Here is a 12,479-nt window from a genome sequence, read left to right on the forward strand (position 1 = left end):
TACAAAGAAGGACGGCAGCCTTCGTTGGCCACCTCACGGTAGCTTCGAGGCGTCAATCTTAGATAATCTAGAAATGAAGTTGTTCGAACGAAAATCAAGGCCGGCCATGTTTGATGCCTTTCGGTTGTGGCGCAAAGAAGCCCGACAGAAAGAAATCAGACAGACTAAACGTAATCAGCGAGATAATGTTGCTACTATAGTGAAGAAAGCTGAGCAGTTTCAGCGTGATAAGGAGGTTAAGGATAAGGAAGTTTTTGAGAGATTACAGCGTATGACCATGGATAAATGTTATCCTGTTTTGCCTACGGAGTCGGACAAGAAGGAAGAGGTAGTTGAGGATCCTTTAATGTCCTATCTTATGAAGTCGCCACCACCGTACGTACAGGGTACCGCAGCTCCTGTGGTCCCTGCCGTACCTGTTCTTCCACCTATTCCTCCTCCACCCGTTCCTCACCCTGCACCCGTTCTTCCGACTGTTCCTGCTCCTTTGCCTGCTTCTATCCCTACTGCTCCTCCGCTTCCTCATACTCCTGCTCCCGCTACTGCTCCTGTTTTGTTGACCCCTGTTGCTGCTACTGTTTCTACTCCTTCTCTTGTTAGTCCTGTGTCGTATCTCTCTCCCTCTACTCGTAATCGTAATTCTCCTCTTGCGGCTAGCTTCTTTCAGTCGCTCGGACCTGTTTATGGGTCCGCTGGTTCCGATGGTCCCCAGAGACGAAGTCAGTTTCCTGGAAACAGAGAACGCGTTGCGCTATATAATATGGCGATGGGTTGGATGGTAAATCCGCAGAGAAATCCACCACGTGTTGTCCTCGAAACGTTTTGTCAATTCAATATACCAACCCAGAGATACGTGTTTGATGAAATGTGTAAGTTCCTTCATGATCAGATAGCGGCCGATGCGCCTGACGAGGTGCTGACCGCCCTGTCTGAGCTTCGGCTTCAGTTCGCAACTGGACTGATAGTAGATACCAATGTCCGACGTGCTATCGAGCGGTTACTATCTTTTCGTCCCGCTCCAATCCCTCATGCATTGTTTGTTGAGGATATTGAACACCAACCAGACGAGTCTGGCCAATATCCTATGCGCGAAGTTCCGCCGGTTTGGATACCAGCTGATGCTAATGCTAATCCTCCGGTAGTGGCGCATTTCCAGAAAGTGTGGATACATCTCCCATGGAAACGTTCGGAAGTGCTACAGGTGAAGCAATCTTTGCCTGATCCACGCAAAAATCCTACTGGGTATTACAAGGAATTATCGCAGCTTGTAGATGCTACGGTAATGAATCTTGCCGATATCGACATGTTGTTCGGCAATGTCGTACCGCAACCGGTATGGGCTAAGATTCGCCAACAAGATCACGCAAATGAATTAGGTGGTGATTGGGCTGCCATTTTAGCGGCAGATGCTGGACAAGTGGCTGCTACTAAACCCGACCAGTTGATTGCTGCCCTTCCCCAAAGAATAATAACGTTAATGAAGACTCTTATGCCGGCTATGAGGGTAAACTGGGACAAATTGTCAGCTTGTAAGCAAAAGAAAGATGAGAGTGTTTCCGACTTCTTTACGAGGTTTGAGGAAGCATTCATTGACCATAGTGGTCAGGATATGGGTACTGAGGGTGGACAAAGGTTGTTTGTGGATAAATTTGTTTCAAATTTATTGCCCGACTTGAGCAATAAATTGAGAAATTCGGAAAGCGCATGGGCCGTTTCCACCTCAGCTCAGATATTGGCTACGGCACAATATTATGAAAATAGAGAGAAAGAAGAGAATGACCGTGCTGACAAAAAGACGAAAGAGCTGAAAACTAAAGTGTTGTTGCAACAAGCGTATCCTCCGCGGCCAAATCAGAACAATTCACAACAAAATCGATCGCAGTCGCAATCGAATCGGTCACAGCCGCGTAATGATTCCTCCTCCCAAAGATCATCGTTAGGGTACAATCAATGTGCTTATTGTAGACAGGAGGGACACATTAAATTTAACTGCCCTGTTTTAAACGAACGTAATAGTGGTAATTCGTCTAAAGGAGGTCGTGGTGGTTCGCAACAGGCGTCACGTGGTAGAGGTCGTGGTGCTCAGAATGATCGTTCAGATAACTCATCTAATTCTAATAACTGTTTTGATCAACGTGGATCATCGCAAGGACGATCTGCGCAGTACAATGTAGACGATTATTACGTCGATCAGGGAACTGACGACAGTAATTACTAGGACAGCCAAAGGCAAGGAGAGGGAGTGGTATCAGTTCCGGTTGATCAGAGAGGGCCTTACGTCGCAGTTGCTACATCGGGCGTCGTTGAGCCTTTTCTGTTGGACACTGGTGCAGCGAAAAGTTCTATCATGCATTCGAAACTCCCTGGCGCACCTTTGTCTGGCTTAACAAATGTTTCCGTTGGATTCTCTGGCGCCCCCGTTAGCAATCCAGTTTCACGCCCTTTGCCCCTTCAAATTGGGCCACGTGAGCTAGAAGCTCCGTTGATTTTAACCACGGGTTGTGGCGAGAATCTCTTGGGCCTGGATTTGCTTAAACGTTTGTACGCAACTTTGTATTGCTCTCCTGCGGGTGTAAAGCTTACGTTAGGAGAGAGGGTTGTCTCTCCTATGTACTTGTCTCTTGATAAGCTTCCACCGGAATTGAGTTCTCTTCCTGCGTCTTTGTGGGCGACGGGTCCAAATGACGTGGGCCTACTTGATATCTCCCCTTATGTTGTTCAGTTGAAATCTAATGTGCGATTGCCACGTATTCCCCAATATCGTATCTCTCTTGATGGTGAACGTGCATTGTTAGCGATCATTTATGATTTGATCGAGAAAGATGTGATTGAAGAGACTCGGGGAAACGTGTGCAATAGCCCTGTACTGCCTATTCTTAAACGCACGGATCCTACAAAACCGCCTGTTTATCGTTTTGTTATCGATTTACGGGAGGTGAATAAAATTGTGGTTCCTCAATTCCCTGTTGTGCCTGACATCACGGCGCTACTGACTCTGATTCCAGCTACTGCGTCATGGTTTTCGGTGATTGATTTGAAAAACGCGTTTTTCAGCATCCCGATTGCCGAAGAGAGCAGGGACCTTTTCGGTTTCTCTCTCGGTGGACGTAGCTTCCGGTTTAAACGCGCTCCTCAGGGCTACTGTGAAAGTCCATCGATTTACAGTCAAGCCTTGAAGGGTCAACTGGATGCATTTCGGTTGCCGGTTAGTGCGGCTTTGATCCAATACGTCGATGACTTATTGGTGGCTGCCGATACTCAGGACATTTGTAAAATAGCTACGGTATCATTGCTGCAACATCTCTGTGAGCTAAATCATAAGGTGTCCCCTTCTAAACTCCAATATTGTTGTCAAGAAGTAACCTATCTAGGTCACTTATTGTCAAAGGAGGGAAGGAGGTTGACCCCAGAAAGAATTACAGCGATTGCGCGAATGGCTGTGCCAAAAACCCAAAGAGATGTACGTGCCTTTCTAGGTATCACGTCATACTGCAGGCAATGGATTCCTAATTTTTCATTGCTAGCGAAACCATTGGTGGCTCTTACGTGCAAGGATGTTCCAACTCCTTTACCATGGACGGAAGAATGTCAGAAAAGTTTTTCTGAACTACGTGATTCATTGTGTTCGGCTCCTGTGTTAGGTACTCCTGACTATAGCAAGCCGTTTACGCTATATGTTCACGAGAAGGAAGGTTGTGCTTTGAGTGTCTTAACGCAACCTTTTGGTGGTAAGCAGCGTCCATGTGCATATTTTTCCTCGACCTTGGACCCAGTAGCTAGAGCATTGCCGAGTTGTTTACGAGCAACAGCGGCAGCTGCGGTCTCCATCCGACAATCAGCAGGATTGGTCATGGATAATATGCTTACGGTGATGGTTCCGCATGCAGTCGATACTCTTTTAAATCGTACGAAAACTCAGCACTTGACGAGTGCGAGGTTGTCTGGGTACGAGTTGACGTTATTGGCAAGCCATATTCAGATAAAACGTTGTAATGTCTTAAATCCGGCAACTTTGTTACCAATTAGTGCAGAGTCAGATGAAGTAGCAGAACATGACTGCTACTTGAGGACTGAAGAGGAAACAAAAGGTCGAGTGGACCTTAAAAACACCCCATTGGAAGATCCGGATGGCACTCTGTATGTGGATGGGTCATGTTTTAAGTTACCGAATGGTGATGTGACTACTGCTTATGCAGTTGTAACATTGAATACTGTTGTTGAGACTGCAAGATTGAATCAGAATTCTGCTCAAGCTGCGGAGCTGATTGCTCTTACTAGAGCATGTGTGTTAGCAAAAGGTAAACGTGTGAATGTGTACACCGACAGCCAATACGCTTTTGGTGTAGCGCATAGTTTTGGACGATTGTGGCGAGAGAGAGGTTTCTTGACGTCGCACGGTACGAAGATTCAGCATGGCCAGCTTGTGAATGATCTTTTGGATGCATTGACTTTGCCTACGCAAGTTGCGATTGTTAAATGCAGTGCGCATCGTAAGGTGACGGATGATGTTGGTCGTGGTAACGCGTTTGCGGATGAGATTGCTAAGGAGACTGCCCGGAACCTTAGTACTCGGATGTATGTGACGAGTTCGGTTAGGTGGCCTACTGAATCGAGTATGTGTGAAGACACCATTGAAAGTGTGAAAGAAATTCAGAATGAGGCCACCGAGACTGAAAAGGCGAAGTGGAAAGAAAGTACGGGAAAGTTGGATGCGAGTGGTTGTTGGATTGATTTGTCGGATCAGAAAAGATGGTTGTTGCCGGATGCGTATGTGCTGGCCGTTGTGACAATGGCACATGGGTTAGCGCATATTAGCGTGAAAGGCATTTGTAAATTATTGTCGCCTGTGTGGAAGAATGATGGAATTACGAAATGTGCTGAACGATTGGTGAAGAATTGTATGGTGTGTATGATGTATAATCCTGGCAAAGGAACCCCAACTCCTCCCGGCAGTTTTGCTCCCCCTTCGTATCCCTTTGAGGTGATGCAATTGGACTTCATCCATATGGAGCGATGCAATAACCTGAAATACGTTTTAGTTGTGGTTTGTGCATTCTCCCGATGGATTGAGGCCTATCCTCTCAAAGACAATACTGCTTTGTCTACTGCGAAAATCTTACTGAAGGAATATTTTCCTCGGTATGGAATGCCTAGAGTCGTGTGGTCAGATAACGGAAGTGAGTTTGTTGGAAGTGTGATGAAGAGTGTGTGTAAGGGCCTTGGAATAAATCAAAAATTCCACAGCGCCAATCATCCCCAGTCAGCTGGATTGGTTGAAGGGTACAACGGCACCCTTAAACTAAAGCTAGCGAAGATTCAGGCTACGACTGGTCTTTCGTGGCCTGACGCTTTGCCCTTAGCATTACTGTCAACTAGGGCGACTGTACACTCCCGAGTAGGGCTTAGTCCCTACGAAATAGTGTTCGGCCGTCCTGCGAATGTGTGGGGGGTTCCTAGGCCAGGAATGTTTTCTGATCTTGAGTATCCAATGTTGATTGACTATTTACATGACCTGACTGCTAAACTGAGGTTAATTCACCAACAGGTTTACGACGCATTGCCGACGCAGACGGAGGGTCCAGGCCACCAGCTCCAGCCTGGAGACTGGGTGGTGACACGCAACTTTTCACGCAAGAATAATCTGGACCCGAGGTTCACCGGACCTTACCAGGTGCTCCTGGCCACGAGGACTGCCGTTCGTCTTGAGGGGCGTAAAAATTGGGTGCATGCCACCCATACTAAACGAGTCCCCATTCCTTTGCCGGCAGACCCGTGGGTAAGGAGAGGCATTGCGTCTACAGAAACAGAAACATTGCCGGCGTTTGTACCTTTCAGCGACGCGCAGCTTGTTGGAGAATCCTCAGCGCAGCAGAAAGACACTGTTGAACAATTGTCAGCAAAAGACTCAAGACCAGAACAATCGACTGATCAGCAGGACGCTGTCTCTTCAACGGATCCTTTGTTCGACGAGCAGACACGTCCCGGGAAACACCGATATTCTTTGCGATCCCGCACTAAGGACAAATAAAATATTTCGCTTTGCTGAACTGACGATTGCATTATCCCCGTTTTCCGTGATCAGTTTTGAACATTCGTATTATTGCAATTGATTTTTGTACACATATATTGAGCTTCTTCCTTGTATCTTTTTACTTCCACAGCCGAGAGACTTTGTGCTTGTATATACATATTGTGTATTGAAGGCCGTAGGGCCGCGCGCGTACTTCCTTCTGGATAGTAGGTCTTGACGCTAGGTTAAAGGCCGTCGGTTCCTAGGAACTCCTAGGGATTGACTATTGCTACACAGAACGAAGTGCGTCAAGAAACGTTGCGGACGGTCGTAGGGAATGGCATTCTCGAAGCTGAATGATTTGGAAGGAGCTAAGGCGCACAGATTCAAGCTGCAGCAACTCAGTCGTACCAAATGTTTCATATTGCAACTGTTTGTATTGTTTTTGACTGCTTCTGCATTATTGGCGGGTGGGGTGTATTACACGATGTCTTACTTCTTACCTGCTACACCTACTCCTACTCCCTACCCTAATCTTACCTCTACTGCTTCTCCCCATTCCTTTCACATGTTACCGGAACACGAGCAGGCTAGACGTGTAGAATTTCGCAACAATTCCTTTATTCAGCTCCTTCATCAGCATCAGTTAGTGGTTAACACTACTAATTGTTGGGTGTGTGGGTTGATGCCACATACTACAGATAAGGGAATTCCATATCTGGTGTTACCGTATAGTTCCCAAGGGTCTGCTCGAGCATTTCAAACAATGTTTCGAAGCGCACTGGGTTTCCACCCCATTCGAGAACCACGTTCTCCCTACTCTGGGCCTACCTCGTATCAGAAACCTTTGTCAATAGCAATAGAGGATTTAGATAGCGATATCTATGATCCTTCGCTTATTCCCGAAGAAGAGGTACAAGCCTATAGAGTCCTAAGTAGAGGTGAATATAGTGTGTTCACTAGCGAAAAGCAGCTTAAAAGCTCGCCTCCAATATGGGTCGTACCCCACACTGGTAATTTTGGTCTTATGGGTCGTGGTCGAAGATCGCAAGCCCGACTTGGAGCAAGTGCTTGCACCGAAAATTACATTCTGCCAATGTTCTCGTCCCCTGTGTTTCTGGCTGCCAAGGGTACATACTTTATCTGTTATGATCGTGCATATGCATGGTTGCCCGCTGACTTCATGGGCTCATGCTTCATTGCAAATCTGTTGCCTCCGACGTTCACTGTAGACGCCGATTATCACAAGACTAGAGTTGTGAGAGGCGTAATTAGCGAAGAGGATACTGCCGGTCAAGAGGCAGGAGACTTTTTCAAGGGTTTCCTCCCGTTTTGGGGACCTATGGTTAACAGTAGGAACCTGAGACAGTTGACTCGAGTGGTAGAATCGACAGCTAATATTACTGCCAGTGCCCTTGGTAACATCACCACGGAACTTCAGGCGGAGAGACTTATGACGTTACAAAACCGTATGGTTTTAGATGTCATCTTAGCAGATCGTGGTGGGGTATGTAAGGTGATCCATTCGAGCTGCTGCATTTTCATTCCAGATAATGCTCCAACTGTCTATCAAGCCATCTCGAGGTTGCATAAGATCTCCGAATCCATACACGTGGATGTAGGGGATTGGACGTTACTTGGATGGTTTTGGGGTCTGATGTCGACTTGGGGTTGGAAGATTCTGATGATCATCGGAGTCGTTGTGGTGTTCCTGTTCACGTGTTGCCTTTGTGTGCAGTGTGGTCCTGCCTTATGTGGTCTTTGTGCTACAACGTGTATGAGACAACCATCTGTTACCAAGGGGACTCAGTTGGACAGAGCTATGCTACAGCAACATCTCGATGGTCTGATGAATATCGAATATGATTCCGACTAGTGCTTGCCTACATGAGGGCAAAAGGAGCGTCTGAGGTTCCGTGACAATTGTAAGTGGTGCTTTCGACTCGCACGAAAATGGTCGAGTCTGGTATCTATGAACCGCAAATGACGAGTTTAGTAAGTGTGCGCAGTTTCGCTGTGCTAGCTTAAACCGTTCATTTGTTATGTGGGTTTTTCATTTGTACCCACGGGTTCCATCTTAGATGCGGCATCCATTTTGTCTCTTGCCCTCAAGTAGCCAGCGAACGGACGTTGTCCGCTTCGCGACCCTGGGACTCCCAAGATATTTGCGGAAGACACATGTTCTTTGTAAGTGTCTTTATGACGAGGGGGATGCTACTGTAAGGCAGATGGCGCCGCTTGAGGCTCATCTTGCTGCACGGGCTTATTGTCTCAGACCGTGCATCTCATTAGGCACGTCCCTTTGATGCCTGCATCTCGTGTTTCCCGTTACCTTCCTTTTTTACACCCTTTCCGATCTCCCCACTGTCTCCGTCTTCCTCTACACCTGTCCTTGTTCCAATTTCGATTTGTTTTACTGCTGATTGGAATTTGCTAATGGTGGGAAGATGGGTTTTTACAGTTGGGAACCGCCAAATGTTTCCGCACTTATGTTTCGGACCTCATGTGTTTCAAAGTGACCAAAGCGACCCCTCTGGGGGATAATTGTGGGAACCGGGTTGTAAACTTTTGTGTTCAATGTTGTCTTATGGGTAAAAACTGTATAAAAGGAGCGATCCACAGAACCAATTTGAAGCAGTCTCCCCAAGTTGCACGCTGTGTACTTGTCGTGATCTCTGTGTTCCCTGCAGCAAATAAACCTTGAATCGTTGACGCCGAAGGAAGTGTCCCGTGTCTCTGTGACTTGTACGCCGGAGCAGGTTACCCACGAAGGTTTCAGGTGTTGTGCCCTGGCACCGCTGGGTCTTACAGAACCCAGTCCTTCAGTCCATCCAGTTGTTCCTCCCTCAGTCGCATACCAAACCTTTCTGACTACTATGAACTTCCAAACATCCTTCTCAAACGTTCACCTCTCCTTTTAAGCTGTGCCACCCAACTAGCAAGCACACAGAACCACTACTTATAAAAAAACGCACTACTTCCCCTTTCCAAATCCATTCCTACAATTCCATCCCTACTCCAAACTCTAATATACGCAGATGAAATTAAGTGGTTGATTGCTTTATTTCGATATGCATATATCATAAAAGCATTACAAAAATATAAAACAGCATATCATGAATGTGACTGTACATTTGGGATAAAAGGATAAAAACACAATTGATGAAATGAAGAGCACAAACCTAATACAACTAATGCACAAGAAAAAACACAAAAACAAAATTGTACTAACCTACTAACTACTAATCTTGGGTTCCGGGGTAGCATGCTACTCACCACAAACAGCACTCCACTGCCTCTGCAGAGGTCCTAAGCGGTATATCAATACATTTACAATACAATACTTTTACAACTGCATCAATACTGTGAAAAGCAAAACTACAAGGAATACAGAAGGAGGACTGAATGGATGACCACTAAAACCGAGACCACTGCCCACCATAGTTTACTCTCATCACTAAACAACTTTTGCTGACTCACTTACTCTTCACACATTCCCTCACACACAAACATGCACAACCCTCTTCTCTCTAACATACTCTAGCACCCGTAAACTCTCTCTCTCTCTGGTGACTCACAAAGGCCCTCTCTATGCCCATCACACTCACACATACTTGTAAACTAATTTTGTGATTCTCTCACTTTCGTGCACACACAACACACACACACACCCTCGCACGCACACACACACACACACACACACACACACACACACACACACACACACACATTCATAGCCTTGTCTCACTTATTCACACCCACACTCAAGGCATTACTTGCTAGAAACTGCCCGATGTTTACTGAAGAAGTTGAAATATCTGCCATTCAGCAATAAAAAACAGAGGCAGAAGGAATATCCCGGAAGCCGAAGCCCCAGTGGGCGAGAAGCACCACTAGGGCACTAATAAACTACAATGGCCTGGCTGGAGTCAAGATGGAGACGAAGAATACAGGTCTTTTTAATTCCTGATTGAATATAGAAGGGTTATCAGAGATGGGTACAGTGCACCATGATAGAATGATACTGCCTCTGCCCCAGTTGCCCTCAGTGTCCAAGCTCTGTAGACAAATGGAGACTTTAACTAAGAGGCCACTCCACTGTTGGAAGGAGTGCCGGGAATCCTCCTACCACGTGAAAGGATCGAGCCAAGCGGTGCGCTCTTCCTCAGCCGTCCATCCCAAAGCAGTGTCTGGGAACTGCCCTCTGCGCTCAGGGTGTTTGCACTTGATGTGAGATTAGTGAAGCTCTTGTACTCCTAACTCTCCCTAAATTAGAGTGCCAATGCTCAGAGCTAGCAACAAATGATGGACGGAATGCTGAATAAATCAAACATTCACACCTCAGTCAAGAGATCTGGGTTAAATACATTGTTCTTTTGCGGACTATCCCACCTCAGTTTGGACCCACCCATATGCAAATCAGTCTTGACCCTGGTCCCCATGGAAACAGTCCAGCCCGAACTGCCAAGTACCACGTCCTTAATGGACATTAAATAAGCATCCTGGGACCGGTTTCTGGGTATCAACCCTAATCAGCCAGGCTAGTTGGATCCAGTGGCACAGCGAGCAAGTGACCCACATTTGGGTATACCCATCCCACTTGGGACGAAAATTGCTTCGACAACAAATGATAGATGGGCAGTGGTGTAGCAAGGGGGGGCGGTCAGTGGCATAGCAAGGTCAGGTGGTACCCAGTGCGCAACATTTCTTGTCACCCCGGGCTTGACAAAATAGCAAAATATCTGTTTATAACACATATTTTTGCCATTTTGTCAAGTCAAGGGTGACAAGTGTCATCACTGAGGGGGGTGACTAAATGGCAAAAATATGTGTTTAAAACACATATTTTTTCCATTTTGTCACCCCCCCTCAGTGATGACACCCGGGGTGGCCCGCACCCACCGCATCCCCCGTCCTACGCCACTGGGGGTGTTGGTGGGCGGTCCGCCCCAGGTGGCACGAATTATAGGGACAGTGGTCACCCCGCATCTACTACCTGTGACCATTGCGGGGCAGCCGCTGCTGGAATCGCCAGCCTCAACCGTTCAGAAATTCGGCTGTCGCAGGTGGCAAACGCAGGGGCCACCTCTGGCCGCCTAAGGCGTAGCTACGCCACTGTAGACAAAATGCTGAATAAATCAAACATTCACTCCCAGTCAAGAAATCTGTGTTAAATCCGTGCCACCACAGTTTGGACCCAGCCATTTGTAAATCAATCTGGAACCTGCTCCTTTGTGGACAGTCCAGCCCAAACTGCCAAGCAGGGTCCTCCGTGTACCGGAAACAAGCATCCTGGATCCGGATTCGGGGTATCACCCCATTTCAGCTAGGCTAGCCTGAATCCAGTGGGACAGTAAACAAGGGACCCACATCTGGGCATACCCATTCCACTTAGGGCACAAATTATTACACCAACAAATGATGGACGTAATTCTGAATAAATTAAACATTCACACTCAGTCAAGGAATCTGGGTTCAATCCATTGTTCTTTTACACTACGCCACGCCAGTTTGGACCTAGCCATATGCAAATTAGCTTTGACCCAGCTCCGCATGGGAACAGTCCAGCCCGAACTGCCAGGCAAGATCCTCCCTTGACCAAAAACAAGCATTCTGGGACTGGTTTTGGGGTATCACCCCTCATCAGCCAGGCTGGCTTGAATCTAGTGGCATGGCGAGCAAGGGACTCATGTCTGGGCACACCGATCCCGCTTAAGGCAAAAATTGCTACTACAATAAATAATGGACGGAATTCAGAATAAATGAAACATTCACTCCAGTCAAGAGATCTGGGTTAAATCCATTGTTATTTTGCTCACTACGCCACCCCAGTTTGGACCCAGCCATATGCAAATCAGCCTTGACCCTGCTCCTCATGGAAACAGTTCAGCCCGAACTGCCAATCTGGGTCCTCCCTGGACCGGAAACAAACATACTGGAATGGGATTTGGGGTATCACCCCTCATCAACCAGGAATATTCAGAGACGGACCGTGCCTTTTTTTGACAGTGTCCTTCACAAAGCTGGGTCTGCACTTCTTGTAAAGTCAGTAAAGTGTGATCGTTTCTATAGGAGACGTGTGATTATGAAATTGTAATCCAAATGGAGGGCGGAGTCAAGATGGCGGGCTGAAGCCGCCAGGTGAAGGAGGTCGCATGGAGTAGCCCCTTACCGTTTCCCAGAAAAATTACGAGGAAAGTGGAGAAAAGCGCACTATGTGGCACAGTTCTTTAGCGCAGCCGCCCATTAAGAGTTGTTGATTCAAAAGTATCCCTGCTCGTAAAGTACCTGTAGCTGCTTCTACCGTGGCTGGATCCGGATGCTGCAGTTTGTTTGTCGGCTGAGCAGAGGGGTGTTGCCGGTCTGGAAGCTCAGGAATACCGGCTCCCTCCGAACGCTCGGCAGGGCGTGCAGTAGGGCGGGCCTTGGATTATTTTTCTCACAGCTGTGCGCTCTGAGCGAAGACCGA

The sequence above is a fragment of the Lissotriton vulgaris genome, chromosome 2_1 (genome assembly GCF_964263255.1).
Source record: "Lissotriton vulgaris chromosome 2_1, aLisVul1.2, whole genome shotgun sequence".
NCBI lineage: Eukaryota > Metazoa > Chordata > Amphibia > Caudata > Salamandridae > Lissotriton > Lissotriton vulgaris.